Genomic DNA, 6,385 nt, shown 5'->3' with positions numbered 1-6,385 from the left:
TCATGTGACTGTAGACGTCTTCAGATGACTTCAGGTGACTCCAGACGTCTTTAGGTGACTTCAGGTGACTTCAAACATTCAAACCACAGACACCTTCAGATGACTTCAAGTCTTCACATGACTCCAGACGTCTTCAGGTGATTTCAGCTGAAAAGACGTCTTCGTGTGACTTAAGGTGACTCTAGATGTCTTCTGGTGACTACAGATGACTCTAGACGTCTTTAGGTGACTTCACACGTCTTCAAGTGACATACGGTGACTTCAGTTGGCTCAAGACGTCTTCAGGTCACTTCAGGTGACTTCAGACGCCTTCACGTCACTTCAGGTGACTCCAGACGGCTTCAGACGTCTTCGGGTGACCACCTGACTCCAGACGTCATCACGTGACTTAAGGTTAGTTGAAACGTCTTCAGGTGACTTACGGTGACTTGAGACGTCTTCAGGTGGCTTAACGTGACTTCAGACCTCTTCGGGTGACTCTAGACGTCTTCAAGTGACATCAGGTGACCCATGACGTCGTCAGGTCACTCCAAAAGTCTTCAGATGACTTCAGGTGAGTTCAGACGTCTTCACATGACTCCAGACGTATTCAGGTGACTCAACGTTACAACAGACGTCTTCAGGTGACTCTAGACTGCTTCAGGTGACTTCAGACCTCTTCATGCCTCTTCAGGTGACTCCAGACGTCTTCAGGTGACTTTAAGTAACTCCAGACGTCCTCAGGTGACTCCAAACATCTTCAGATGACTTCAGGTGACTCCAGACGTCTTCATGGGGCTTCAGGTGACTCTAGACGTCCTCAGGTGACTCCAGGCTTCTTCAGGTGACTCCATACTTCAAGTGACTTCAGACCTCTCCAGGTGACTTCAGGTAACTTCAAGAGACCTCAGACGTCTTCAGGTGGCCCCATGTGACTGCAGACCTCTTCAGGTGACTCTAGACGTCTTCACGTGACTTCGAGTGACTTCAGACGACTTTAGGTGACTTCAGACGTCTTCACGTGACCTCAGGTTACTCCAGATCTCTTCAGATGACTTAAGGCGACTTTAGGTGTCTTCAGGTGACTTCAGGTGACTCCAGAGTTCTTCATGTGACTTCAAACTGCTTCAGGTGACTTCACCTAACTTCAAGAGACTTTAGACGCCTTCAGGTGACTCCAGACGTATCCAGACGTCGTCAGGTGATTCCAGACATCTTCAGGAGACTCCAGACATCCTCAGGTGACTCCACATAACTTCAACAGACTTCAGACGACTTCGGGTGACTCCAAACGTGTTCACGTGACTTGACACGTCTTCAGAGGACTTCAGACGTCTTTAGGTGACTCCGGACGTCTTCATGTGATTAAGGTGGCTCTAGATGTCTTCTGGTGACTCCAGACCTCTACAGGTGACTTCATGTAACTTCAAGAGATTTCAGAGGGTTTTGGGTGGCTCCAGTTCACTTCAGACGCCTTCATGTGATGCCAGACGTCTTCAGGTGACTTCAAGTGACGCGAAACCTCCTCGGGTGAGTCCAGACGTCTTTAGGTGACTTCAGGTGACTCCAAACATTTTCAGGTGACTTGAGACGTCTTTAGGTGACTACAGACGTCTTCAGGTGACTTCAAGTCTTCACAAGCCTTCAGGTGACTTGAGGTGACTTCATGTGACTGCAGACGTCTTCAGGTGACTTCATGTGACTGCAGACGTCTTCAGGTGACTTCAGCTGAAAGGTGTCATCATGTGACCTAAAGTTACTCTAGATGTCTTCAGGTGACTTCATGTGACTTTAAACGACCCCAGACGTCTTCAGGTGACCCCAAACATCTTCAGATGACTTCAAGTTACGTCTGACGTCTTCACGTGGCTCCAGACGCCTTCAGATGACTCCAGAGTTCTTCAAATGACTTCAGACCTCTTCAGGTGACTTCAAGAGACTTCAGACGTCTTTAGGTGGCTCCAGGTGTCTTGAGACGCATTCAGATGAACTCAGGCGACTTCAAGTGACTCCAAATGTCTGCAGGTGACTTGAGGTGACTTCATATCTCTTCAGGTGACTTCAAACATCTTCACGGGACTCCAGGTGTGTTTGGGTGACTCCAGACGTCTTTAGGTGACTTCATGTGACTCCAGACGTCTTCAGGTGACTTCAGGAAACTCCAGACGTCAGACGTCTTCACGGGACTTCAGACGTCTTCATGGGACCTAAGGTGAATGTAGACGTCTTCAGGTGACTCCAGACTTCTTCAGGTGACTCGAGACTGCTTCAAGTGACTTCAGACGTCTTCAGGTGATTTCAGGTAACTTGAAGAGACTTTAGGCGTCTTCAGGTGGCTCCAGGTGAATTTAGACGCCTTCAGGTGACTCCAAACGTCTTCAAATGACTTGAGGTGACTTCAGACGTCTTCAGGTGACCTCAAGTTACTTCAGGCGCCTTCAAGTGACTCCAGACATATTTGGGTAACTCCATGTGACTCTAGACGTCTTCAGGTGACTTTAGATGTCTTCAGATGACTTCAGGTGGCTCCAAACTTCTTCAAGTGATTTCACTTCAAGAGTCTTCAGACGTCATCAGGTGACTCCAGGTGACTTTAGACGCCTTCAGGTGACTTCAGGCGACTCCAAACGTCTCAGATGACTTCAAGTGACTTCAGACGTCTTCAGGTGACTCCAGACGTCTTTGGGTGACTCCATGTGACTTCAGACGTCTTCAGGTGGCTCCAGGTGACTTTAGACGCCTTCAGGTGACTTCAAGTGACTTCAGACGGCTTCAGCTGACTCCAGACGTCTTTGGGTGACTCCATGTGACTCCAGACGTCTTCAGAGGACTTCAAGTGACTCCAAACGTTTTCAGGTGACTTCAGATGTCTTCAGGTAACTCCAGACGTTTTCAGGTGACTCCAGACGTCAGACATCTTCACGTGACTCGAGACATTTTCTTGTGACTTAAGGTGACTCCAGACGTCAGACGTCTTCGTTTGATTCCAGACGTTTTCAGGTGGTATCACGTGACTCTAGACGTCTTAAGGTGGCTTCACTTGACTCCAGACGTCTTCAGGTGACTTTTAGGTGTCTCGAGACGTCTTCAGGCGGCCTAACGTGACCTTAAACCTGTTCGGGTGGCTCTGGACGTTTTCACGTGATTTCAGGTGACAGCAGACGACTTCAGGTGACTTCAAACTTCTTCAGACGATTTCACGTGACCTAACATGACTTCAAACCTCTTGAGGTGACTCCAGACCTAATGACCTCCTGGCCTAATGTGACTTCAGACGTCTTCAGGTGGCTTGACGTGATTTCAGAAGTCTTCAGGTAACTCTAGACGTCTTCACGTGACTTCAGATGACTTCATGCGACTCCAGACGTCTTCGTGTGACTTAAGGTGACTCAATACCTCTTCAGGTGGCTTAACGTGACTTCATACCTCTTCGGATGACTCTAGACGTCTTCACTTGACTTCAGGTGACACCAAACGACTTCAGGTGACTCCAGACATTTTCAGGTGATTCCAAACGTCTTCAGATGACTTCAGGCAACTACAGATGTTTTTTCAGGTGACTTAAGGTTACCTCAGGTGACTCCAGATGACTCCAGACGCCTTCAGGTGACTGCAGACCACTTCAGGTGATTTCAGGCAACTTCAAGCGTCTTCAGACGTCTTCACGTGGCTCAAGGTGAATTCAGACGTCTTCTGATGACTCTAAACGTCTTCGGGTGACGTCTTTTTGTGACTTCATAGTCATAAGGTGACTCCAGACGTCTTCAGGTGATTTTCCAGTGACTCCAAACCTGTTTAGCTGACTCTAGCCATCTTCATGTGACTTCAGGTGACTCCAGACGTGTTCAGGTGGCTTAAGGTGACTTCATGTGACTCCAGACGTCTTCAGGTGGCTTCAGGTGACTCCAAACGTCTTCAAATGACTTGAGGTGAACCAGAAGTCTTCAGGTGACCCCAGACGTCTCTGGGTGGCCTAAGGTGACTTCAGACGTCTTCAGGTGGCCTGACGTGACTTCAGACGTCTTTAGTTGACTCTAGACGTCCTCACGTGACTTCAGATGACTTCATGCGACTCCAGACGTTTTCATGTCACTTAAGGTGGCTGGAGATGTCTTCGGGTGACTCTGTGTGACTCCAAACGTCTTCAGGTGACTTCAAGTGGCTCCAGGTGATTTCAAGTGACTCCAAACCTGTTTAGCTGACTCCAGCCATCTTCATATGACTTCAGGTGACTCCAGACGTGTTCAGGTGACATCAGACGTGTTCAGGTGACATCAGACGTCTTCAGGTGAAATCAGGCGTCTTCAGGTAATTGTAAACTTCTTCAGATGACTTCAAGTGACTCCAGACATCTTCATGTGACTGAAGGTGACTCAAGACCTCTTCAGGTGACTCTGTGTGACTCCAGACGTCTTTGGGTGACTCCAGATGATTCCAGACGTCTTTAGGTGACTCCAGACGTTTACAGGTTACTTAAGGTGACTTCATGTGATTCCAGACATGTTCAGGTGACTGAAGGTAACTGAAGACCTCTTCAGGTGACTCCAGACGTCTTCGGGTGACTCCATGTGACCCAAGACGTCTTCAAGTGACCTCAGGTGACTCTAGACGTCTCCAGGTGCCTCCAGATGACTCTAAACGTCTTAAGGTGGCTTAATGTGACTTGAGACCTCTTCAGGTGACTCTAGACGTCTTCACGTGGCTTCAGGTGACTCAAGACGACTTCAGGTGACTCAAGACGTCTTCAGGTAGCTGCAGGTTACTCCAGACGTCTTCAGGTGGCTTCAGTTGACTCCAGACGTCTTCAGGTGTGTTAAGGTGACTTCAGACCAGTTGGCTTAACGTGCCCTCAGACCTCTTCGGGTAGCTGTGGAAGTCACTGACTTCAGGTGACACCAGACGACTTCAGGTGACTCCAGAGATCTTCAGGTGACTCTAAACGTCTTCAGACGACTTCAGGTGACTTAAGACGTCTTCAGGTCACTTCAGGAGACTCTAGACGTCTTCAGGTGACTCCACATGACTCCAGATGTCTTCAGGTACTCCAGATGTCTTCAGGTACTCCAGATGACTCCAGAATTCTTCAGGTGACTTAAGGTGACTTTAGACGTCTTCAGGTGCCTTAACGTGACTTCAGACCTCTTCAGGTGACTGTAGACGTCTTCACGTGACTTCAGGTGACCCCAGCCGGCTTAAGATGACTTCAGGTGATTTCAGTTTTCTTCAGGTTACTTAAGGGGACTTTATGTGACTCCAGACGTGCTGATGTCTCCACACGTCTTCAAGTCACTTCAGGTGACTTCAGACGTCTTCACGTGACTTAAGGAGACGCTAGACATCTTCAGGTGACTTTAGGTGACTCCAGACGTCTTCAGGTGACTTCAGACCTTTTTAGGTGTCTTCAGGTAACTCCAAGAGACTTCAGACGTCTTCAGGTGACTACAAACATTTTTGGATGACTTGAGGTGAATTCACGTGACTTCAGACGTTTTCAAGCAACTTCAGACGTCTTCGGGTGGCTCCATGTGACTCCAGACGTATTCAGGTGTCTTCAGACGTCTTCAGGTGACTCCACCTTGTTAGCTAGAATCTTACACGTATAAGCTATGTGGATTTAGCCGGTTGGTTGCTATCGGTTTATTACTCACCGAGTTATCGCGTCATGAAATTTTGCATAATTTCGTTGCATCGTAAATTTTGACCTGGCTACCAAACCGAACTTACAGACGTTTTCACGTCAAAAAGAGATAGAAAGAGAACTGAAGGTGCCTCCGTGATGCTTAATACAACCGGTGCAGCGAATGTAATCGCTTTTATGTTCCTCATTGAACGTTGAGTGGCGTGCAGCTTTTATTGTTCATTAACATCAATGTAGATTAAAAAGCCTATGTCTCCTAATATCAACAAATCAGCCGAATGGCACTTGGTCGGCTATAATCCGTTTCATCGTCTGTCTACAACGACGCTCCTGTATTTTAGGGCGCACGGAACCCCGCGGGACAACTATTTCCGCCCGCGCAACCAGGGACAATTTGTTTCCGGGACGAAATTTTCCGGGACCTTTTTTCTGGAACCCTGTCGTAAACGCAAGCAAGCTGGTGAATCACATCCATGATGAATAGAGCATGAGTGTGGGAAACGAAGAAACACGACACACAGACGAGAGCTCAAACCTGCAATGATTTATTGGACACGGAAAACAAACATAAATATTCACAACGAACCCCAAAACCGAGTCTGGTTCCAAGAAAAGGCTAAAAGAAGGCTTATTTACAACACGTGAGAAACAGGTCAAGCCGAGTCCACCAGCCATTTTAAGGACGGGTAAAGTCTTGCACGACAGCCCAAGAAGAACCGCACATATTAAGGCGCGAATTTTTAAATGCAACTTTTCTTTAGGATCCCT

At 47.9% G+C, this 6,385-nt stretch overlaps 1 long non-coding RNA gene across 4 annotated transcripts; it reads left to right on the top strand.

Annotated features, from left to right (window-relative positions):
• The first annotated feature begins 598 nt into the window (after positions 1 to 598).
• On the top strand, positions 599 to 5,916 carry LOC135397911 (uncharacterized). 4 transcript variants are annotated; one of them, XR_010423877.1, is made up of 4 exons: positions 599 to 3,150; positions 3,211 to 3,483; positions 3,536 to 3,747; positions 3,809 to 5,916. It is a non-coding gene; the product is annotated as an uncharacterized LOC135397911 (long non-coding RNA). The 4 variants fall into 4 exon arrangements; XR_010423884.1 differs by having other exon boundaries at positions 599 to 3,463; XR_010423888.1 differs by having other exon boundaries at positions 599 to 3,483; positions 3,536 to 3,655.
• The last annotated feature ends 469 nt before the right edge of the window (positions 5,917 to 6,385 follow it).

This window comes from Ornithodoros turicata, chromosome 1 (genome assembly GCF_037126465.1).
Source record: "Ornithodoros turicata isolate Travis chromosome 1, ASM3712646v1, whole genome shotgun sequence".
In the NCBI taxonomy this organism is placed as follows: domain Eukaryota; kingdom Metazoa; phylum Arthropoda; class Arachnida; order Ixodida; family Argasidae; genus Ornithodoros; species Ornithodoros turicata.
Note: the sequence above shows the minus strand (reverse complement) of the source record. Positions and strands in the feature narration are given on the sequence as shown.